The 25,735-nt window shown below is 40.9% G+C and overlaps 1 protein-coding gene across 10 annotated transcripts in view; it reads left to right on the plus strand.

Moving 5' to 3' along the window:
- Positions 1 to 25,735, plus strand: part of APC (APC regulator of WNT signaling pathway) — a 191,565-nt gene that overhangs the window by 14,484 nt on the left and 151,346 nt on the right. For 2 of the 10 annotated variants that reach the window (XM_038401213.2, XM_038401217.2), the window contains exon 1: positions 15,614 to 15,805. The exons of 6 other annotated variants lie outside the window; for them this stretch is intronic. The gene's annotated coding sequence lies outside the window, so the exon portion shown is untranslated. Of the gene's footprint in view, positions 1 to 15,613; positions 15,806 to 15,894; positions 16,330 to 25,735 lie in introns of those variants that run through there. 2 more of the 10 variants (XM_043515561.1, XM_043515558.1) reach the window with 2 other exon arrangements.

Below are 25,735 nucleotides of genomic sequence, written 5' to 3' on the forward strand. Positions count from 1 at the left end.
CCAAAAGAAATGACAGCATTTGCTCAAGAAACTCCCTGAAAAAGCACAAGAACAAATCCGCACAGACACACCCCTAGAACCCCGACCTGGGGTATTCTATCTGCTACCCAAGATCCATAAACCTGGAAATCCTGGATGCCCCATCATCTCAGGCATTGGCACCCTGACAGCAGGATTGTCTGGCTATGTAGACTCCCTCCTCAGGCCCTTCGTTACCAGCACTCCCAGCTATCTTCGAGACACCACTGACTTCCTGAGGAAACTACAGTCCATTGGTGATCTTCCTAAAAACACCATCCTAGCCACTATGGATGTAGAAGCCTTCTACACCAACATTCCACACAAAGATGGACTACAAGCCGTCAGGAACAGTATCCCCGATACTGTCACGGCTAACCTGGTGGCTGAACTTTGTGACTTTGTCCTCACCCATAACTATTTCACATTTGGGGACAATATATACCTTCAAATCAGCGGCACTGCGATGGGTACCCGTATGGCCCTACAGTATGCCAACATTTTTATGGCTGACTTGGAACAACACTTCCTCAGCTCTCGACCCCTAATGCCCCTACTCTACTTGCGCTACATTGATGACATCTTCATCATCTGGACCCATGGAAAAGAAGCCCTTGAGGAATTCCACCATGATTTCAACAATTTCCATCCCACCATCAACCTCAGCCTGGACCAGTCCACACAAGAGATCCACTTCCTGGACACTACGGTGCTAATAAGCGATGGTCACATAAACACCACCCTATATCGGAAACCTATTGACCGCTATTCCTACCTACATGCCTCTAGCTTTCATCCAGATCATACCACACGATCTATTGTCTACAGCCAAGCTCTACGATATAACCGCATTTGCTCCAACCCCTCAGACAAAGACCAACACCTACAAGATCTCTATGATGCATTCCTACAACTACAATACCCACCTGCTGAAGTGAAGAAACAGATTGACAGAGCCAGAAGAGTACCCAGAAGTCACCTACTCCAGGACAGGCCCAACAAAGAGAATAACAGAACGCCACTAGCCATCCCCTTCAGCCCCCAACTAAAACCTCTCCAACGCATCATCAAGGATCTACAACCCATCCTGAAGGATGACCCATCACTTTCACAGATCTTGGGAGACAGGCCAGTCCTTGCTTACAGACAGCCCCCCAATCTGAAGCAAATACACACCAGCAACCACAAACCACACAACAGAACCACTAACCCAGGAACCTATCCTTGCAACAAAGCCCGTTGCCAACTCTGTCCACATATCTATTCAGGGGATACCATCATAGGGCCTAATCACATCAGCCACACTATCAGAGGCTCGTTCACCTGCGCATCTACCAATGTGATATATGCCATCATGTGCCAGCAATGCCCCTCTGCCATGTACATTGGTCAAACTGGACAGTCTCTACGTAAAAGAATAAATAGACACAAATCAGACGTCAAGAATTATAACATTCAAAAACCAATTGGAGAATACTTCAATCTCTCTGGTCGCTCGATTACAGACCTGAGGGTGGCTATTCTTCAACAAAAAAACTTCAAAAGCAGACTGCAGCGAGAGACTGAATTGGAATTAATTTGCCAACTGGATACAATTAACTTAGGCTTGAATAGAGACTGGGAATGGATGAGTCATTACACAAAGTAAAACTATTTCCCCATGTTATTTCTCCCCCCCACCCCACCCCCCACTGTTCCTCAGATGTTCTTGTTAACTGCTGGAAATAGCCTACCTTGCTTGTCACCATGAAAGGTTTTCCTCCCTCCCCCCTGCTGCTGGTGATGGCTTATCTTAAGTGATCACTCTCCTTACAGTGTGTATGATAAAACCCGTTGTTTGTTGTTTTTCTGTGTATGTGTGTGTGTATAAATCTCCCCCCTGTATTTTCCACCAAATTCATCGGATGAAGTAAGCTGTAGCTCATGAAAGCTTATGCTCAAATAAATTTGTTAGTCTCTAAGGTGCCACAAGTACTCCTTTTCTTTTTGCGAATACAGACTAACACGGCTGCTACTCTGAAACCTGTCAATATATTTTTGGGTTCCTAGAATTAAAGTCCGATCTGGGTCTTGCACAGAAATTCCAATTGTACCCATACGCAGACATCTATGTTAGGCTGCCATTGCCCATCTGGTCCATTGTACGGTCTTAATTTGTACTGATCAAAATAAATACCTGACTTTTATTACTCACCTCAGTTCAGCACCTGCGTGGCACTTGCATTCTGAAGATGCAGCTGAATCAGAAATAAATGTTTGGGGTTTTGTTCTTGTTTTAAGGTTTTACTGGTCATCATCTTGAAGGTGTGCTTAGCTGTGGAGGTAAAGGCAAATACCAAACCTGTCAACCACTGGCAGCTGGATAGTATTAAATAAGAATAAAATGCTGTATGATTAATATCTAGATTTGTGCAGTGCAGTAATTTTTCTTCTGTGTTCTTCCTTCTCACCTGTGAATGGAATGGAAGATTCTGTTTCCAGGGTCTGAGGCTTCAGAGCATTCTGCCAAGCCTCTACATAATAGCTAGAAAGGGCCTAGGGAGGTGCTTGGCCTTCTCAACAGCACTCCTATCCACTCCAGGGGGTAAATAGTATCTTTGCTGAAGTCAGCAGTGGTTGACTGGTAATGTTTGAATCAACAAAATACAGAATCTTCAGAGATCAGATACTTATGTCAGGGTTACATCCAGATAAAGATCTGCACCTGGACTGCCAGAGACTCAGAAGCACAGGCCTCTCTTGAGCCTTGCATCAAACACGGTTACCTTTTGAGTACACAGGTAAGTCTTAGTTTGTTTTGCAGAGACATGGAATACTGTTACCAGCTTCAAAAGATTTATACATCTTAGGTCTGTATGCTTGCATTCATTTAAACTGTCACTGCAGTGTTATATTAGTGCATTCAGTGCAATCTGTGCACTAAGATGTCATATGGTTTCCTGTAGTTAATATTAGACTAATCGGGTGTTTGAATTGGTATGGAATTAGGTCTTTGACAAAAGGTTTAGATGCCAACTCAAGTGATGGCCTACTAATTAAATGTCTGAATGTCATTGTTGGGACCTTGAGAACTGAACTTGATTCATTAAGCTTTTTCCAAAAAATGTTTCAAGTGCAAGAAATTGAAAAGAGTGAATTGAATGGGGAGAAAGAATCCTTGTCTACTTCTTTAACCAGTAGATTTGTGAACTGCTTTATTTCCATGAAAAAGTAGATTTCTGTACATGATTGTCTTTATACTGTTCCAGATCCATTTCTCAATTTTACAAGGGAACAAAATGTCCAATTCTTTTCTCTAGCTCTGAACTGGTGCCCAGAATGATATAAATGTACTAAAGACACATGTGAAACAAACTACTATACATGCAGTAATAAAGATCAGAACCCAGTCAGAAATACAGCAGGATCTTCTAGTTTAATCTGCTGTATCATCTTCATAGATCTGTAGCCTCTAATTGCATCTGACCATTTAAAAAACATTAGTCATTTTTCATTGTTTTCTTTGTCTGACTGGTTAGTCACCAGATACGACATTTATTTATCTGCACCAAGAAAGAGGCATCAACGGTAACTTTAGAGGATGACTTTAAAAGGCATATATACATATTTATAATGCAGATTTAGGTAGATTCTCTGGCAGAGGAGTGTGTTCTCATTATTGCTCTTTGATCTAGTGAAATTTGTATTGTTTAAATCTCTTTCAATAGACTAGAGTGACAAGGATTACTTTCTGGACTGGAGGTGACTGGCCATCTAGCTAATTGAAACTGAGTCATCAATTTATTTTGTTCGTACTCCTAAATCAGTGACGCATTTCTAAACATGCATATTTAACCACACCAGTCTGGCCCTTCAGGCAGTAATATACATTTGGATCTTTCTGAAACGTCAGGTTATTGCGTGGTCCAAGAGGAATTTTTTTGGAAGCCACTGTTCTATGAGTTCCTGGTCCTTTTTTTGGAAGGAAACCTAAAAGTGCAATAGGGTCCTGGAGGAGGTGAGGCGATCAATAGCTGAATCTAGCTGAGCTCCTCAATGGTTTCTTGAGACTGCAAAAAAGAAAATATGTATATTCTCATTCCAAACTAGCATAGTTTTTATGTGGAAAGGACAGCACTTCATATAACAGTCTATAAAAGAATTTCTCAGTTATTAGATAAGAGAACACACTAAGCTCTGTGGATTTTATGTCAATAGTAAAAGATCAATTATAGCAGATAAAATTCAAATCAGCATGGTGTAACCAGTAGTTAGAAAAATGGAAATCAGCCAGCATCCTGGATGCCTCACTGACAGCGGTCAGACCAGGGCGCAGTACAGATGGTTCTAGTGGCTCTAAAAGACCACCTTATGGTCATGGACACAGCAAAACATTCATGTGTAGGCTGCTGGACTTCTCTGCAGTCTTTGACACAGTGCTACTGACAAGGTGCTTCTAGCACACCTATATGACATAGCAGGAGTAGATGGTCTAGAACTACAGCGGCTGCAATAGTTTCTCTCTGGCAGAATTTAGAGAATGATGATGGGTAACTGCTCCTCCTTTCCAAAGGCCCTCACCTGCAAAGTCCCATAAGGATCCATACCTTCTCTGTCTTCTCTTGAATATCTATGTGAGACCGCTGTGGGTAGAGTGAGACCTCGTGGGCTCAGTTGCCAATACTATGCTGATGGTACTCAACTATATACATCATTCTCAACTTATACAGTCAGTGCCACTACTAACCTAAGAATGCCAAAAAGAAATTAGCTGTTGAGTGAAGAACAGCTGCCTCAAGCTGAACCCAGGGAAGGCTAAAGTGATGCTAATCAGAAAAAGACACATGAATAGAAAAACTGGCAGAGATGTTGTCTCCATCTTTTATTGAAGGCATACAGCTCCCATTTGTCAAGATGGCATTAGACTCCCCACTTAGTATGCATGACCAGGTTGCATCAGTTTTTAAAAATGCCTTTCAATTCCAGCTTGCTAGGAAACTTCTTCCCTTCCTCCCAGATGAGGACCTGGTCACAGTGATCCAGAATACTGAATTTAGCTTTTGTAACTCTTATTATTTCCATTATTTGTAGAAATAGAGGGGGTTCTGGCAGTGAAAATGGTACACCTTGACTTTTTTTCCTATAGGAAGAGATGGAAAAGATTGAGACCATTTACTTTAGAGAGGAGGAAATAAAGATATTCAAAACAATGAATGAATGGTCTAGCAAAGGCAGATTGGGAATAGCTGTATATCCTTTTTCCTAAGACTGTCTACAGTGCGCACCTTACAACTGTGTGGCTGTTGTTATAAGGTGTGCTGGATAGTTGCTCTTTATCGCTGGGAGAGAGCTCTCCTGGTGACAAAAGAAAACCACCCCAACCAGGGGCAATAGCTTCGTCGCCAGGAGCGCGGATCCCCCCCTCCCCCATGAAGTGTTGTCCACACTGGTGCTTTTTGTCGTTAAAACTTTTGTCATTTGGGGGGGCGACAAAAGTTTTAATGACAAAAGTGCCAGTGTAGACAAAGCCTAATACAGTGACAAGAGGACAATCTGTCAAAGGGTAAAACAGCAAATCTAGTGAAAAAGAAATACTCTCGTTCTCTTCTCCTTCCCTTCCTTCCCCAACAACATAAAATTAGTCTGTGGCACTCTGCTCTAAGCAGGGCCAGGGAATGCAATCCAGGACTCTAGGACACTATGACATGGAATCCTTGTGGGTTCTTCCTCTCTGTCATAGTAATGCCACCCTTCATTTGGAGTGAGTGGTGGCAGCTTCCCTCCATTTTGGGGTGTGTGTGTTGGGGGGGCAGGGGAGAGAATGAGAATTCCTAGTATAGTGGCTCTTGGAGTTAAATCTCCACTGAAATACTGGGGCATTCACACCTCCAAAGTATTGTTTTGAAGCTCCCTACAGACTTAAGACTTGTCTACACAGGGGGTTTTGTTAGCATTAATTCAAGTTAGCGTGAATTGAAAATGCCTGTGTACACACAATGCAAACCCTTAAAGCACAGTGATTATTTGCTGCAAATTCTGCTCTCTGCTTTCAGAGTGGAGTAAGTTCACTGCAAATGTAGTTAGTGCAGATTGTTGTTCATGTGCCCACAATATTTTTGTACATTGCTTGGCAGTCCTTCCACTGCTATCCCACACTGCTTTGAGGGTATCTGTAACTGACCTGTCTGTTTACCTGTGCCATCCACTGCTCAGGGATCAAGTTGACAGGATGTCTCCTCCACCCTTTAAAAACTGGTGAGAGGCCAGGATCGGCCCATTTGCTCCTGGATTCAGTATATCAGCATTGCAGCAATATTTGTGCAGCCACAAGGAACTGGGGTGAGATTTTTTTTGATCTGGCAATCTGGTGAGAAATGACTGGTTGCAAAAGCTTGCTGTCCTAACACCACCATAAGAATCTTTTGAGAACAACACTAAACAGAGGGCCAAGAAGGGTCACAGCAGGATGTTAAGCAGTACAATATAAAGATCAAAGAGCTCAGAAAAATGTACAAAAAACCCTGGGGATGCCAGAAACAAGTCCAGAAGTCCCATGTGACCAATCTGCTCTATGAAGAGCTGGGCAGGATTTTTTGCTGGCATGCCACTAGAACCCAATCCCCTTGTGAGCAGTGGTGCCCCTGCTGAGGATACTGTGGCCCCCTGAGGATAGTCACAATTCATGGGTGGAGGACAATGAAGTGATCTCCTCATATGGCCAGGATCTCTTCAGCAGTCGAGACCCTGAGAGAGACCCAATTTCCAGCCTGTGTCCCAGCCCAGGTTACAGCAGGAAGATCCTCTCCAGGAGACTTTTTCATGTAAGTATCTATCTTTACAATTTATTATGCTATACAGCTGTGCTAGCTTCTGTTCTGGGTGCCCAATGGCGGCTGCCATTTGGGTTGTATGTGAACTACCAGCCTTTCTGAGCCTCCTTTCCTCACCCAATACTTCCTCCCCTTTGTTCTGCCTTCCCTAAAAATATTTTCAAAATGGCAGATGGGTCAGGTAATCAACTTCTATCTTGTGCTAATACCCTGACCATCAGCTGTTCACAAACCCATGTCATGAAGGGATTACCCATCTACTAATTTCTTAGCAAATATTGCCCCTTCTCTCTATTCGCATGCTGAAAATGGTGGCCACATGGCATGGCTACAACGTTCCCCTTCCATAGTGTGATAGTTTCATTTGAATCTATGTAGTGTGTGAAATTCAACAGTTTTCTAAGACAGTCATTTGGGGGAAAAGAAAGTTTGGTTAGTTTTCAGTTTACATGAGGTATATATGGGTATAGGCATTTGTAGCAGAGTGCTGGTACAAAAGCACCTAATTATCCCCTGCCCAGTCAGCTCCAGTCAAGGGAAACAGATTGGGGCTGATGGAAAAGGCCTGATGCTGGCCTGAGGATTGGAAACACCTGCTGACCTGACAAGCCAAGGGCTATAAAGGCTGGGAGGGAGCCAGAAGGCAGGGTGGCAGCCAGTCAGGGAGGGAATTGGAGGCCTCCTAATGATGGCTGGCTCTGCCTGTAAAGGAGGAGATTAATCCTGTACATAGATGGACACTGGTGGTGGGATGAAGTTAAGTAAATAAAGACATGGATGTTGCATAACCCTGAAGCCTCTCTGAGCCTTACTGGGGAGGGCAAGCCTCAGGAAGAGGGATAGGTTGTGAACCCTGTTACAGCATTGCATGCCTATATAGCTAATAGAGCTAATGATTCTTGCAGAAAGGTATATAGTCTGTAACAATGTTGCATTGCAGGAAAAGATTAGGTTAGGAATTGCATGACTACAGCTCTTAAGGCAATTGACAGAGGTATATCAAATATCACTTTTTAATCATTATTGCAATAAAGTAGACAAAGGAGGCATAATGGCCTTCTGTAGGTTATATATTTAATAGAAAAAGACTGCAAGCTGTTAAGGTTTAATTAATGTAGAACCCAGTCTACTTTTCTTTGCATGTTCTGAATTTCTGCAGGAGAGAGAGAACAGACTGAAGACTGAGAAAGTGCTCAATTTTACTATGGACATTCAGCAGCATTACCATTGTTCCCGGTATAGCTTGCAACTCCTTTGCACTTCTGAGAGAACCATCTTGGTGAATACTTCACAACATATCTCTTGTCTACCCTTTGCCTTTTAAGCCCCTTCTCTGCTCCTAGTCACCTGCCTCAGTGTAAGTCTTCAAGAGTCAGGACAGCCTAAAGGGGATGCAGAGGGTCATGCTATCCAGCTCCCTCCTGATTCATCCCTACCTTCATCTCAGTGCCCCAATCAGGAATATCTTGCATGCATAAAAATACCTTCAAGGCACAGCATTAACTGCAAGTCCCAAACTGGGAACACCAATCGCAGCATGCTGTTTAGCCCTTTGTGCCTTTATGCACACACCACTTATCTCTGAGGCCTCCTGAGACTGCAATGAATCTCAGGGGATGGAATTCAGAGATAGAGGATAGGAAATGTGCTGTCACTGCTTCTGTGGAAACAGTGCTAATATGAACAATAGCTTTTTTTTCGTTTCTCAGTTCCCCCAGCCATAGTACCTTCAAGAACAGAGCCTTCATGAACGGCTCAGTGACTGGCAACTTGAGAGGGAAGAAATGGAGGTCCAAAGAGGAGATGTTTAGAGCCCTACTTACAGACTAGCAAAAAAACAAACACCCCAACATCGCTCCTCCCCCCAACCCACACCAAGAACTGGATGGTGTGTTTAATGTATGAGAGGGAGGTATACAGGCAACTATCCAGAGACACCATGAACTGGCCCAGGACGGCATTGTCATATGGCCAAAGACACTGGAGAAAGGTAAGGATGTACAAAAGCAGCTCCTGGAGGTGATGAACAGGCAGAACGCTCTGCTGGAATGCATGCTGCTGTTAGGCCAGCAGGCAATGCAGTGCCCTCAGCGAGGACCCAGTCATGTTCATCAGATCCTGGATAATACTGGGAAAAACACTGATGTCCCCTCCCCAGCCCCAGCACAGGGCATCAAGAATATCCCCATATGGGAGGCCAGGAAATTCGAGTCAACCTGAGCCCTGGCAGTGAACCTCAGAAGGCACAAAGACTAGAAGCAGCAAATGCAAGACATACCCCTTCCTCTGAACAGGAACCCTCCCGCCTCCCCACAACTGCACTGCATGTGAATGTTGCACTTTTTCACTTTAGAGCTGTTTCATGTTTTAATCCCAATGAGAGAAGTTTGTAGTGTTTTCAAAGTTTTATTTTTGGTGCTGGTTTACTGTTATAATTTGTTCAATAAAAAACATTGAAGTCTCAAAGCATTCACTATGTATGACACACAAACACTAGTTTTCAACTTAACAGGTTTAACCAGTTATTAAATCATACATACTACAGTCAAACAAAAAAAAACACCATAATGTGCCACTTCTAACATCTGTAAAATCAACTACAGTGCTCAAAATCCAGCCCTCCTTTCCCTGAAGACACAGCTGCACGTTTTCAGGCACCAGTCTCAAAGAAAAAACAAAATGTATACCTGACAGTATTGTTCTTGTGTTTTACATTTTGTAGTGGGTGCCTTGCTGGCTGCCCATATTGCTGAGCAATTCTCTACATCTCAGCCTCCCACCCATCACTGAGACTTTCTCACAGATATTGTGTAAAATATAACATGCAGCTATAATCCTAAGCAAGTATTGTTCGGCAGCCTCTAACCTCGTCATAAGACAGCACCACCTCGCTTTCAAATGGCCAAATGCCTACTCCACTCTTGTTTTGTAACTTCTAAGACAATAGTTAAACTGTTTATTTCTTCTATCAGTGTGCCTTGAAACGGAGGATAAGCCAGCTTTCCTAGGCATGTGCCCAGTTCTGTACAGGGAAGATTGTTTTGATTAGGCACTGTTGATTGTGCTGTGACCTGTATGGGTACAGGCTCAAATAAGATCTTGTAGAAGCTCAGATGCCATTGGACCCTTGAAGAATACAGGAAGTAGTTCATCATCCACATTTTAAGTTCAAATTTGCAATGGTGATGTAATATCTACTTTGCCTGTGTGTGAAGACATGCAAATCTTTGTTTGCCAAATGCTCTTTTGACATGCCTTTCAAAACTGTCCTCACATGGTGGGAGTTTGGCCAGTGACTTGTCCATTGTGCTTCAGTCTAGCCATCAAAATTGATTCAGGTCTCTGTGGGTCTTTTTCCTCTCACTCTGGTCATGCGCACTGTTACTAACTTACTTGCTGCTGAAAGTGCAGCTGGTCCATCGCTCCCAAGTTTTAACAAGATCTCAGAAACAGTAAGCTCCCTTCGTTTTGACAACATTGAACACAGATTCACCCCACCCAATACAAAATAAGATGACGCAGTCACATTTTGTTACTGTATATACAGTAGCAAGTATATTGCAGAAGTCAGGAGTGAGTGCATCACAAATTGCATGCACAGGTATGAAGCAATGCTTGTTAGTTGTGCTGGTAATGGTGCATGTTTCAATTCACATGTTATCTGTGTTCCATTTATGGAAATCAGTGAACAGCAAGGATAAAATATCTGTATCAAGTGACCTCTAATTACTGTGGTTCCTTTGATACTGTGAGATCCACAAGCCATATTGACATGTACAACAAGCAGAAGCATCCTTGTCTGCTTCCTCTTATATACTGTACAAGTTATGGGATTCTTCAGCACCTCTACTGGTGATAGACTTTGCTATTTCACTATTGGAAAAACCTCCAGCAAAGAGGAGTGTTCCTACACCCTCAGGTACATTTTGAAATGTATATATTTACAGAGGAATTTTGTAATTGACTTGCTTGTTGGATGCCATGTTTGGAAATTTTTCCCATGGAGGTACAATGTGTCCACCAATTACACCTATTTCTTACATCTAGACTTTGATCCTGTCTGGCCTGGCCTTTCTGCAGTTTTTAGAGTTGCTGTTGTCTTATCTGTCAAAGACTTTAATTATGGAATTAGCTTTGTCAAACGCTTTTAGTGTTTGCCTCAAGTACTCAGCAGCCAATTTAATAAATGTGGTGGAATTTGTCTCCAGCCATCATTTGTATGATAGCCATTGCATCTCTGATTTCTTTGTTACATGCTCTTAGATCATGGATTCTTTGTGCTTTTCGCTGATGCCCTAATTGAGCTTTTTCTGTTCTTATTGTTCCATCAGCATGGAAGAGGGACATAGGCACAGGTCCTATTGGATGACTAAGAACAATTGCCATTCAAACATCTGTCTCGCAAATGACAGGGCTTTATGGGAAAACAATTTCTGGACTGGTAGCTGCTGTGATTCTCTCCCTAGCTAGACTTAAATTTGATGGTTTTGGCCATGTCCGTAAATGTTTTGATGACAGATTTCTTCACTGAAGAAGCTACGAATCCCATCAGAATTGAGTGCACCTCTCACAAATCTTTGTTCTTCAGCATCTGCTCTTGTACATCTGATGTTACATGCAGTCCAGTAGATATGTTGATAAGCACCTCTGGAAGTAATTCAGGGTCAAAAGGGTTTGCCATATTGTTGATGATGTGGTTGGTAAGAGCTGTAACATGCTCTTTATCCCCATTCAGTGTAGAGGCAAGGATTTGTTTGTGGACTTTGTCTTCACTACTACTTGTTAGGACACGTCTTTCTTGCATATTCACTCAGGACGTGTCTTGTGAAGGTCCATTTGACAGGGGCTGGCTTCTTTTTTGTCAGTCCAATCCCACTGCTGCCCTTGAGTCTGACAGTTTTCTCTGTTCCCATGACACTGCAAATTCTATGGAAAGAGCCAGGAGTCTGATGCACAGCAAATTTCCCAGATTCCAAGACATTATGTACTTCTAGGAGATTTAACATATAAAGAATGTAGATTTGTACCTACTTGGCATAGTTGGGCCTATTTTGTAGTAAAGGAGTATGGAAGCATGGCATTGTGTGTGTACGTGAAGTTTCCAATCGCCTCTCACTCTGCATGGACATCTTGAAGTAGCATGTGGAGAAAATAATCCCAGAACATGAATGTTGGAGACTTGGCATACCATCACAACTGAAATTCCTCCAGTAGTGGTAGCCTATCCTGATTTTTTTAAAAAAAATGTCCATAAGGTGACTGTATTGTTGCAGAGAAATGGTTTTGCTTTGGTTCATTTTACTCAAGTTGGAAGAAAGACATTTTGAGTGCTGCATCCTTAACAATCAAATTTTCCATAGGTCTGCATGACATGTCATTGTTTTTGATATTCTGCGTCCTTTAGGTTGGTTCCTCTCTCAGATATTTCTGTTTTATGAAGTTTCTTGTCTTTTTTGTGTGCATTTCTCATGCAAACAATGCAACAGGATCAATCAGTAGAGGATATGCTTTCTTTTTGTTGGCTGTAGAAGCAGGTGAACAAGATGCTCTCTGATCAGTGTCAGTCTGGTTCCCTTTTCCCCCAATCAATACAACTCTGACATGCCAAATTTGACTTGCTTGAGTATTTCTTAAAGCAATCCCTGTGACAGAGTATTAGTGGCAATCTGAACTAAAAAATTCATCCAGTAGCTGCCAATACAATTAATCTCTCCTGGCTTCTGCTGCCAGTATCACAGAATTCTGTCTAGCACCTGGTGGCTTTTGCCAGGTTTTTTTTTTCATTCTCTTGATTTTTTTCATTTCTTGAACAAACGCCATTTTTCAAAATTTGTGGAGAGTCTTTCTCTTTGATATAAGTTTTAAGAGGCTTGTATTCTCCAAATCTTCATATACTGTAACTTCCTGTAGAGGTAGAATTCCCAAAGTATATTGTTAACATTACCACCATTGCTATATTTTTTATTTGTACAAGTATACAGACTTGTGCTAAATTAGACTTGTATATTGGCATCAAAATTGCTGTTTTTGATAGAAGCCCAGTATGAATCTGTGTATTGTTATAACTATACTGATCTGTGCATAAATGTCACTGAATTAAAAAGCTACTTTCTAGAATATTCAAAGGCTAGTACTGCATACTTAGGCATTTACAAATTAAAATCTTCTACTAGACACTAGATGCTACATGTATGTAAAAAGATTACAAATGGAGAAGCATTACATTAAGAATTCATATACATTTGTCTGCCCACTATGCAATACATACCTGTGGGTATGGAATGAACTGCTACTGGTGCACGACCTTTAGTGTGAGATTCATCTGGTCAACAAATGACAATTAAAAATATAGAACACTATTATAATCACTTGAGATACATTAACTTAAGAATATATGGGGTATGAAAAATGTCATAATAGTATATTGTAAAATGTTGATATTCACCATTTTTGCTGTATGCTAAACAGCATCATCATTCTAGGGGGGAGGAAAAACCTTGCCCATGCAAAACCAATAAAAAAAATTAATACATTGTCATTTGGTAACTTTGACCAATAAATACTGCATTCAAATGCTGAAATTAATGTAAAGAGTAACAGCTATAGTCAGTTGTGATGCAGTGTTTCTGGAACAGCAAAAAAACCCCTCATTTTGGGTACCATTGTTTTACCTTGCCTACAAGCTTACGATATCGCTTGACCGCTCCACATCATATCTCATCTAAATGTACATAAAATAAGCATTCAAATGATGTGGGTACATTAAACTTCAAAAATTATTGCCCTTTTTGGAGAACTGCTGCACTCCTACAGCAGACTACTATACATTGAATTAGAATAATGTGTTAGTCTTAAGTGCACATTTATCGGGTGACTCTTTATAATAAAAGTAATTTATGGTTTATATAACCAAAAAGCTTGTTTGATGGAAGACACGTGAAAGCATTGCATTCTGTTGAAGTGTAAGCAAATCCAGAAATAATAATATTAGGGAAGAAAATTATTGTAATGGATCTCTAAGCAATACTTTGTTTTGGGTTTTCAAAAATAATTAACTGAAGTATTAGGCATATGCCTTTTAGTTCTGTTATAGGATTAACTTGTTTCCTTGCATCCTTGTCTGAAGGATCAGAGTCCTAATTTCCAACAGTTGAATGTTCAGTACTTCCTTTGATAGGTTTTTTTTAAAAAGTTTTTAAAATAAGGTGGTAACTATCCATGATAAGATTCTTCGTAAATGTAAAAGATTATTTTTTGCAGACTTGGGCAGTTTTGCATTTTATTTGAATATTTTTACTGAAAGAAGAAATCCTAGAATTATAATCCTCAGAACATCTTGTGATGTAGACAAATGTGGTCTCAATTTTTTAAAATGGAGAGAATTTAAGTGAGTGAGAAACACAGTTAGGATTTATAATTGAGGGGTTTCTTGCCTTACATCTTGTGCTAAGGAAATGTCAATTTTGTGTATCTGAAATATTTTTTCTAATTCAAAAGCAAGAAAACAAGTCTGCAAGAGGTGGCTTACCCATTGTGCAGGTATACCTATCTGCAGTCTGATTCTAGTTGTCTTTTCAAAACTGCTGCTCCATGTTGAATGCATATTGGCATTTGAAAGAGAAAAATTATTTAGCATGGTGATGGTCTATGCTTGGAGTTGTTCTTGATTTAATTCCACTTGTGATAGTGGAATAGCTCATTATGGAATGGTGCTCTTATTCCAGAATAAGAGTGCCTGTTTCTGTTTAGCTTAACTTGTTTTTGAAAGTGTCCACACATGGAATTATCCAGGAACAGCTATTGCACTTAAATTCACATTCTATCTTAATCCCATGTTCAAGTGAAGACAAGTTCTAACTAAGACATTCAATACACAGGGAAGTTAGGTTAGCACAATAGCTATTCCACACAAACTCCCCTTGTGGACACTTTTATTCGGTACTCGGAGTACCTTTTTTTCAAAAAAAAAAAAAAAAAAGTACTTGTGGCACCTTAGAGACTAACAAATTTATTTGAGTATAAGCTTTTGTGAGCTACAGCTCACTTCATCGGATGCGTTTCGTAGCTCATGAAAGCTTATGCTCAAATAAATTTTAGTCTCTAAGGTGTCACAAGTACTCCTTTTCTTTTTGCGAATACAGACTAACACGGCTGCTACTCTGAGTACTTTTTTTTGCAATTTAGCATAGTCCACTTTAGGAATAGCTCTTGCACTTCAAATTTGCACCCGACCTTATTCTGCATTACTTCCTCAAAAACAGTAGTGTTCATCCTCTCAAGTTGAACTGTTGAAATTGTGTAGGTATTTTAGTGGTTGTTTACACTTGAAAGTTAATTTGGATTAACCGGGAGTGTAAATTTAAAGCACAATAGCTGTTCTAAATAACTCCCATCTATTTTACTTAATAGACCGTAATAGGGAATGGACAGACTATCAAAATTCACCCTCATTGCTGTGAAAAGTGATTCCTCTTCCCAGATACTTGACATATTAATTTTGGCAACATCTGTTACACCTCATGCTGCTCTATGTGCTGATAGTAAGTAATAGTTTGGGAGCGTTTTGACAAATAGTAAATAGAGCAAGATTTTCATTTTTATTGGGGGGGTATATTTCCCTCCTCCTCCTCTTTCCACTTACTCTCCCCACCCACCTTCAATTCCCACTCCCATTTCTTCACATTCTCTGTTGCTGTGCTTTGCGATGATCACTGACAGGATCCCGCCCCTTCCGTCCCCTCGGAACTGACCAGAGTCGTGGGGGGGGGGGGGGAAGCAGCTGTTTAATCCTCTGGATGCAGACCAGGGCGCATCGCGTCCTCTAATGCGAGCTGGGCCATTGGCTGCACTGGGCTAGGCTGGGCGCACGCGTGATTAGAATGTGGCTGTATTGGCTCCGGCTCGAGTGCAGCCAGTGGGTGCGGGCGGAGACTGGGCGCTGGAGACGGAATGGAGGCGCAGCCGGCTTCGGAGATGGGGTAGGTGAAACTGGGAGGGCAGGGCAGGGCACGGCGGCCGAGCCATGCTGCGCTGTAATATTCAATGTCTCTCCCTGTTGCTGTGCAGTGCGTGTGCCTCTCCGGGCTGCTGCAGGGAGAGGAGCCTGTTTTATCCCGCTGCTGCAGCGAGGAGGTCGGGATGGTTTCCTGTGGTTCTGATCAGTGTGTTTGACAGGAGAGGAGGAGGCGGTGGCGACGGCGAGCTGGGGAAGGGAGAAGAAAGGGGCTTTTGTAGCTAGAAAATAGGGTGTTTTTTAAAAGGTTTGTTGACATAGAAAAGAGGAAAAAACAGTATCTAAGGAAACGGGAAAAGGGCAACAAAGAATGTAGCAGATTTCTTTGCGAGGAGGAATGAGCTTGAGCTCATTGAAGTCGTCGTCGTCCTCCCTCCTGCCGCAGCAGCCGTGGCTGCCAGAGAAAGGGACACAAAGCAGGGAAGGACATGCCTTGATGTGAATCTAACAGCTCCACAATGAAGGCATTCTGGAGGGAGGATGAGGCAGGTATTGCAGAGCATGGCATTCTCTTGCACTTTTTAAATGTTAAAATTTTGCTTTTGGGCGATACGTATGCTGTTGTGAATCTGCAAAAGCCATCTCTGGGTATTACAGATAGGTGTCTTTGTTAGTGACAGGACGTGGTAGTGGCTTATTCTGCAGTTGACTGCAGCAGCTTTTGCTCCTCTGCTGAAAAAGGAAAAAGCTGCAGAGGGATGAGAGGCTGTGCTGCACTGCTACGCCCAAAAATGCATTTAAGGCATAAGTTTCGGTGGCCAATTGCAACCCATGTAGCAGCAGAAATATTGAGGGATATTTTTTAAATAATGAAAAAGAAGTGTATATTTGAACACCAGAACACACTGACTTGTTAAAAATTTATTTAACATTACAGTGAGATGCTCAGATCAGTGAATTTAACCTGAATACTCTTGGAAATCTTCATAAATTATGTATGAAGCAGTGGTCCTTTCTCTCTTTGGCAGATGCAGCTTTTATTCTAGTAATTAGGTCATCAGTAACCAAATCACTTAGTTTTGCAAAAATGTAAAATAGTTTTTTAGAAGGTGAACAAGATGCTGAATAACTTGAATCAGTATTTAAAATTTACTGTTTGAAATTAGTTGAATTTTAATTTGAGTTGTCCGTCATCTTTGGACTCCGAATATAAGCCATAGGCAGCATTTTTCATTTACAGGAGCTTGTTTTTCTTAAGGGATCAGCAAGACAAAATTTGTGGTGTTTAATTTGGGTATTTATACATTCAAAGATACTTTAAAAAAAAAAGTATATTTTGTACTCTTCCAGTTTGTACAGATATATTTTCAGTAAACTCTGTTATGCATATGTGGATAGTGTGCTTTAGAACGACTTAATTTTATATTTTGAATAGCATTTTCCCCCCACCCCAATGAACAGAGATGGTACTTGTTCTGTTTCTTCTAAATCAGTTTTTGTGGTTGAAAATGCCTCTTAATGTTCTTTCTGCTTAACATATTAATAAACAGTGAAGTTTTCTGTCAAATCCAATAATCGGTAGACTTCTGATTATTTCATCAGAGTAATGGAAGTCTCATGAAGTACTTAATCTTCCTTTTTAAACTGCCTGTAATATACACACTAAAAGTAGTTAGCTGGAAGAGGACTCTTAAATATTTTTAATGAGGCTCCTAAGAACATCCTAAAGTGCCTGCCAATACATTAACTTTTTAATTTTTGTTAAATGTAAGGTTTCTATCACCAGTACTGAATGACACACCAAATGAAAGCATAATAGTAATAGGATCTGATAGGAAGCTTTTTAGCTTAATGAACCCCTATCTGAAAAAAACTATAAACCTTAATTTTCTACGCACTGTAAATTAGCTTGAGTATAGATCTCAGGCTTCCTATCTGATGATGGGATATATTTTAGCTGGGTTAATGTGTTAAAACATGAGCTGAGGATTTGTAAAACAGTAGTGTAATTGGAATCAGAAGTTGAACACTGTAACAACTGTTCAACAGTGTTCAACTGAACACCAAAGGTGGTTGTACAAAACTGAATGTGAATTTTAGTTGCTTAATCTATCAAAATATTAGTAATCCTAATGATTCAAAGTCACTTTTCCTTTATTCCCTGAGAGATACAACACTATGGGGATGTTTCTTGCTTGAATTATTATTATTTTTTAAACCGTACAAGAACTGTTTTGTACACCTGGCTAAGTAGTTTCCATTTCTAACAGTGGGACAGTTTCTAGTAGCATCATGAGTAAAAGACAGTTACTCGATGTAGGCCCCAATTCCACAAATAATGACTCTCTACATGGAGTGATAGACCATATTTGTGAATCATGTTTCTAAAAGGATGCATTTTGTGAGCAACCTCATAGAACAAGTGTAAATTCAAGGCAAACCTTCATGTTTATAGTCAAAAAGCATGATTCATAATTCATGGTGTAACTTCAGTATAATTCAGTGTAGTCTGGGAAATAAATAGATCTAATTTGACCCCTTTGGTCTACGACTACTTATTGTGGGGTTTATATTTCTGTTAAACTCAACTGTATTAATATTTTAATCAAGTTGATTACTTTTTCATGAATTTAGTGAAAACTAACTTCTTCGTTCTTGGGGGTGTAGCTTTAAGTAGGTCATGCTGGTAGGAAACTGGGAGATTAATAGTGTCAAAAAGACTGAAGATGAGCTCTGCATAAGCTCAAAAGTTTGTCTCTTTCACCAGTGGAAGTCAGTCCAATAAAAGATATTACCTCTCCTACCTTGTCGCTCTAAAAAAGACTCGACTTCCAGTTGGTTGTATTTTTTAAGATTCATAGTGTAGCTAACATACTTCCTTGAAGACTAATGGTTTCCCATTCTCTTTAGGTGTTGGCTGAAGATGATACTAATGGATCACCATAGTGTGACAAAAAGATTAAGGGTGATCCAGTACAGACCCTTAATAATACTTGATATTTTAAAATAAAAAATGTTTTTGTCTTGTCCAATTTTTTAAATGTTTGTGACTGAAATTGATGTTTTCAGTGTTACAAATGAGCCTTTTATGGATATTGATGCCTAGGACTTTTAAATAATAATCATTTTTCAAAAGTCAAATAAATAGAAGGTTGCAAGAAATAAAAAATAACAAGGCATACATAGAGAAGGCTAATGACCCATGAGTAATTTAGCCAAAATGATGATTAAGAATGAGTGTACATATTTGTGAATCATCCTTGGTCCAGTATAGTTTGATTCAGAAGCTGTCTGAAATACTTTGTGTTAGAGACTCGTCTAAGGGAAGATTGTTTCTTATTTTCAAGGACTGAATGCAGTGGGACTAACAAGCTAGGGAACTTCCCAACCCAAAATTCTAAAGCAAAGAATATTTTTTTTCCTGGGCTGCTAATGAAAGCTGAAGTTAACGTGCCTGTATATAACTTGTTCAAATTCATGACTTTTAATTTTCCTACTTTATTTTTTGCTAGTAATATGATGATTTTCAATATCTATACGTGAGATTTAGAAGAAGAAAGCTCAGTTCGATTCTTACAAGACCAGAACAGATATTTTAAAATAAGATTCCCCTACCCACAACAAGCAAGGGAATTCAGAGTTAAGATCAAATCTCCATCCGTACTGCCCTTGGTGTGGTCCCCTGCTCCAATATTTGAAGAGCGCAGTGAACATAGCTCATCCGTTTTTCTGAGATCTTCCTGAGGAAAGCAAGTTTTGGCTAAGAGGAACCACCCTGAAGACTGATTTTGCTGTTATGCTGTACGTGAGGTCTGGCCAGGAGCAGCTGTTCCAAAGACAGTTGCTGCTAGGGGATAGTGTGTGGAGTTCTAGGCTAGAGTAGGATACTTTCCAAGGTCTCTCATGCTAACTTTTGGGATTGGCATAAATACAGGCCATCTTTAAATAATGGCACTCTATAATTTTCTGTAGTAAGAACTAATATGTTAATGATCCGGAATCATGGTCAGGTCACTCTATGGTGTAAGGCTGGACATACCCTGGACTGGATCCTTTGCCTGGATGTGTTCATAAATATGAGAGACTCCTCTCTTCAGGGTTAAGACCACTTCTTTCTGCAAGCAGAAGTAACTCTTACCTTTACAAGACAAGAGGAAACCATTGTCCTGGTGTGCTCCCAAAAACTCTTGGTCTTTGCTAAATTCCAAAATTTAATCATAAAAACTCAAATCAGCCAAGAGACCAAAGAATAGAAGTCTTAGCAAGACATTACAACAGTCTCTCATTACTGCTATATTTACTTCAGCACTGAAGTGCTCTCCCTCACTTCATAGTTCACACAGATTGCATTAATTTTGTCACTAACTGTGGAAAAAACACCACCACCACCACCAGGAAGGAAGAATGTAGTCTGATACAGATGAGGACACAATTCTATAAGCTTATGCCTTTCTAAAGAAAGCAATAAGTATCCTGGAAAAATTTTTTGGACTATACACTGATTCCATACTTTGTCCACTCAAACCTCAAATGAAGCAGCCCTTGCTGTTAGGAATTGTCATCTCATTTTATGGTTTACCAAGAATGGAGTAGGGGGACCGAGATTGAGACCAGAAACATAGTGCATTCTTTCCAAGGATTTGATCCATTCACAAGTAGTAGTTAGAAACTGATGGCAGTCAGGGCTGCCAGCTCTAAATCTGACCCATGCCTTCCTATGAGGGTTTTTTTTTTAAAGTAGGCAACACAAAGGACCCCCTCCCCGTAATGAGATTGTCAGCACCTCTTTTGATATGGGAAATCTGCCCCTCTCCACAATCCAGTAATCCAAACAATTCTTTAAAAAGCACCGCTTGATGTTAGAGACCTTGCATGAGTTCCTGCCCAGTGTTTAACCAAAAAAAAGCTTAAGCAAGCTAATTGACAAAGTCTACAATGCCACCTATTGGCTGCCATTATCCTGGATTCTTCTCTCAGGCTTCAGGTCAAGGCACAGGACAAACACAGCACTTGTTGCTTTGGTGAATGACCACCTCCTGTCCACATACAATGGACGTATCTCTATTTACCTTGCAGAACTATTTTATCATTTGATACCATTGATAGTTATATATTCCTGTTCTGCTTCTAATAGCCTCCAGTGATAAACTGATATACCCTGAAATGACTCAGATATGTCCTCTCGCCAGAGGGTCATTACAGGCATAGTCCTCAGAGGACTCTGCAACTAAAGTTCAGACCCCTCTTCATAATGAGACAAATGGTGAGATAAACCGTGTGAAGTGCCAGCCATATCTATCCTTTGCATTAGATATAAACAGAGCACTGTCTTCTAGCTTCCAGTTGAAATTGGTACCTGGATAAAGAGCAGTTGGCTAAATCTAAGCCCAGACAAGGGTGAAGTGAAGCTGATAGGAAGAGGGAAGTACTTTGGAGAACTTGCCTCTCTGCTGAAGAGGCTATACTAATCTATGCATGCCTGAACTTTGAGCTTGATTATTGCAGTCTGTTTTATCTAGAAAAGAAGCCACATGCAATTAAAAAGCATCAGCATTAATCACTGTGTGAACACATCTTTTTATCAGCCCGGTTTCCTAATAATAGATCACTTGGTGTATTGCTTTCTGAGCTGGCTACCTAGGCCCTGATCCAAAGCCTTTGAGAAGTCTAGTTCAAGGTACATGTCCTGATATTCAAAGTCCTACATGGAATTAGCCTTTGCTTCTTGAGCTGTTATATCTTCCTCCATAGCTATGATAGCTATTTTTCATTAGAGCAATGAAATTGTTGAACAATAGGAGGAGGCTTGTGAGTTGAGAAGACAGAACTTTTACAGGGGTTGGACCTAGAATATGGGATTTACCCCTGCAAGAAATACGCACTACATTAAAATCAAAGTGCCTGATTCCGGTGATTGTTAAGGGCGTTCAGTAATTTTTTCAGAAGGGACTGAGCAGCTTACAGGAAAAAGCTATAAATATAACTCATTTTTTTGGACTTTGGCAAGTTCTACACACACAACCAGCCAAACAAAAACTAATCAAAATATTTCTCCTGTCCTGTGTTTGTTTTTATTTTAAAATATTTTGGAGGCACTCCCGATAGATACTGTGTTGATGAGGGCTAAATAAGCACTTTAAAAAAGAGTGATATGTTTGCTATGTGAAGCTACTTTGAGAGAAAAATGGAGTACTGTGGCCCAGTGAAAATTCTTTCTATCACAAACTTTAAATACCAAATCAGCTTTTTAGGTTAAAACAAACTTTTTGGTGTCTTAACACTGACTATGCACATAGCAATTTTCCTGACCCTTCTTGTATGTTTACCAGTTGATAAATGTTTTCTTACTTCTCAGAACAAACACATAGCTTGAAATTTTATAATGAACTATTAAACTCTTAATTTAAAAAAAATCTAAAAGAAAATGTCTTAAAGGAAATCCCAACTCTTCAGTAATTTTACATCCAAGTGTCACTGCTTTTAATATGAAAGTTCTATTTGACAATCCTATGAATATTCTACTATCCTCTCCTGTTTAACCTCTCCATCTCCAAATTAACAGAATTGGGGACAATCTTTAACAGAAATAAAATGCTGGGAATATGGAACTATACATCTTAGGCCAGTACAATGGCTGATAAATGTCCTACTTTTCCCATTCTTTATCTCTCCCCGCCTCCCCCCTTTTCCTTCCTCTACCCTCTGCTCTTTCATTTTTCCTCTTCTGTCACTGATTCCTGCTCTCCTGTATGCCCACCACCTGCCCTGGTGACTCCATTCTCTTCCAGCTGCTGACTTCCCTTGCCCCTATCCTTATTCTCTTCCTTACTTCCCAGATAAGGTTTTTTATTCTCCTTTAGCCAGCGCCTGTCACAATACAAGCATACCATAGTCCTTCCATTCTCAATCAACTGTTCTGCAGTTTCACCCTTTTTCAAATACTGGCTCATCTCCTGCCTTCATCTTTAGGCTAATCAGAATGTGCTTTTTGTAAAAGCTGCCTCAGGTTTCTCCAACTTCATCATGGATCTCATCTAATCTGGCTTCTGCCCTTTCTGTTCTAGTGAAATTGCTTACATGTAGGTCTCTGAGTTCTTACTAGCCAGATAGATGAACCCATACTTCATTGTTATCTTTCTTTTCTTTCTGTTGCTTTTGAAACTGCTTGTCCTTCCTTGGCTTTCATAACTTACCTTTTGGATCTCTTCCCTCTCTGAACATTCCTTCAGTATCACGTTCTACTTTTTGTGGGCAATCCCATAGTGCTCTGTCCTAGATATCCTTTTCTCTCTCAACCCTTCCTGTTAAGGGTCTCATTCACTTGCATGGTTTCAGCTAGTACCTTTATGCAGATGATTCTCAAATCTACCTCTCCAGTTTTTCCTGGTAGTCTTTCAAATCCTGCATCTCAGGCTGTTTTTGATCTCTCTTGTTGTCTCACCGTAAGTGTAACGTGGACAAAACTGAATGGTTTTTTCCCAAACCCTCCCCACTGTCTCACTTCTCTGTTGCTGTTGACTACGTCACTCTCCTCACTGTCACTTAAATCCACAATCTGGGTGTCCATTTTTACACTTTGCTCTATTGTCCCATAAATCTAGGCAGTGTCCCTGACTTGCTGCTGCCTCCACATCACTAAATTCCAACCTAGTCTCTCAGTACACTCATCTGAAACTTTCATCAGACCTATTGTATCCTGTCTTTACTATTACAACCACTGCCTCTTTAGTTTCCTTGGTACCTGCATCGCAGCCCCCTCCACTCCAGTCAAAATATAGCTGCCAAGGTCGTCATCTTAGTGCATCGTTCTGATAATCGAATCCCTCCACTGACTCCCCCTTTTTCCCACCACATCAAATTCAGAATGTTTTCTTGCCTTCAGGTCCTTTCTGTTTCTGTCCCTCTCTAATTGCTACTGTATCTTATCAAGTTGCTCTCCACTCTCCTAACTTTCTGAACTGGTGCCCTCATCTGCTTCCTGCTTTACTTCTCTGAGATGTATCTTTGTGCTTTCCTCCATACCACTGCTTACTTACAAAACACCTCCAAAAACCATACTGAAATTAGCCATATTCTCTTTCTTCAGGTCCTTCCTCAAGACCCTTCAACAGTGGTTCATATCTTTGGTCACTACCACGATACAAATATTTATGTAGTAGCAAAAAGAAAAGGAGTACTTGTGGCACCTTGATTGCCATATATGGGGTCAGAAAGGAATTTTCCTCCAGGGCAGATTGGCAGAGGCCCTGGGGTTTCTCGCCTTCCTCTGCAGCGTGGGGCGTGGGTCACTTGTTGCAGGATTCTCTGCACCTCAAAGTCTTAAAACCACAATTTGAGGACTTCATAGCTCAGACATTGGTTAGGGGTTAGTTTCAGGAGTGGGTGAGATTCTGTGGCCTGCATTGTGCAGGAGGTCAGTCTAGACGATCATAATGGTCCCTTCTGACCGTAAAGTCTATGATACTCTATGATACTAACAAATTTATTAGAGCATAAGCTTTTGTGAGCTACAGCTCACTTCATCGAATGCATTTGGTGGAAAAAACAGAGGGGAGATTGATATATACACACACAGAGAACATGAAACAATGGGTTTATCATACACGCTGTAAGGAGAGTGATCACTTAAGATAAACCATCACCAGCAGCGGGGGGGGAAGGGGGGGAAGGAGAAAAACCTTTCATGGTGACAAGCAAGGTAGGCTATTTCCAGCAGTTAACAAGAATATCTGAGGAACAGTGGGGGGTGGGGTGGGGGGGGAGAAATGACATGGGGAAATAGTTTTACTTTGTGTAATGACTCATCCATTCCCAGTCTCTATTCAAGCCTAAGTTAATTGTATCCAGTTTGCAAATTAATTCCAATTCCGCAGTCTCTCGTTGTAGTCTGATTTTGAAGCTTTTTTGTTGAAGGATAGCCACTCTTAGGTCTGTAATCGAGTGACCAGAGAGATTGAAGTGTTCTCTAACTGGTTTTTGAATGTTATAATTCTTGACGTCTGATTTGTGTCCATTCATTCTTTTACGTAGAGACTGTCTAGTTTGACCAATGTACATGGCAGAGGGGCATTGCTGGCACATGATGGCATATATCACATTGGTAGATGCGCAGGTGAACGAGCCTCTGATAGTGTGGCTGATGTGATTAGGCCCTATGATGGCGGCCCCTGAATAGATATGTGGACAGAGTTGGCAACGTGCTTTGTTGCAAGGATAGGTTCCTGGGTTAGTGGTTCTGTTGTGTGGTGTGCGGTTGCTGGTGAGTATTTGCTTCAGATAGGGGGGCTGTCTGTAAGCAAGGACTGGCCTGTCTCCCAAGATCTGTGAGAGTGATGGGTCGTCCTTCAGGATAGGTTGTAGATCCTTGATGATGCGTTGGAGAGGTTTTAGTTGGGGGCTGAAGGGGATGGCTAGTGGCGTTCTGTTATTTTCTTTGTTGGGCCTGTCCTGGAGTAGGTGACTTCTGGGTACTCTTCTGGCTCTGTCAATCTGTTTCTTCACTTCAGCAGGTGGGTATTGTAGTTGTAGGAATGCATGATAGAGATCTTGTAGGTGTTGGTCTTTGTCTGGAGCAAATGCGGTTATATCGTAGAGCTTGGCTATAGACATTGGATCATGTGGTATGATCTGGATGAAAGCTAGAGGCATGTAGGTAGGAATAGCGGTCAATAGATTTCCGATATAGGGTGGTGTTTATGTGACCATCGCTTATTAGCACCGTAGTGTCCAGGAAGTGGATCTCTTGTGTGGACTGGTCCAGGCTGAGGTTGATGGTGGGATGGAAATTTTTGAAATCCTGGTGGAATTCCTCAAGGGCTTCTTTTCCGTCGGTCCAGATGATGATGTCATCAATGTAGTGCAAGTAGAGTAGGGGCATTAGGAGATGAGAGCTGAGGAAGTGTTGTTCTAAGTCAGCCATAAAAATGTTGGCATACTGTGGGGCCATGCGGGTACC

The sequence above is a fragment of the Dermochelys coriacea genome, chromosome 5 (assembly GCF_009764565.3).
Source record: "Dermochelys coriacea isolate rDerCor1 chromosome 5, rDerCor1.pri.v4, whole genome shotgun sequence".
Lineage (NCBI taxonomy): Eukaryota > Metazoa > Chordata > Testudines > Dermochelyidae > Dermochelys > Dermochelys coriacea.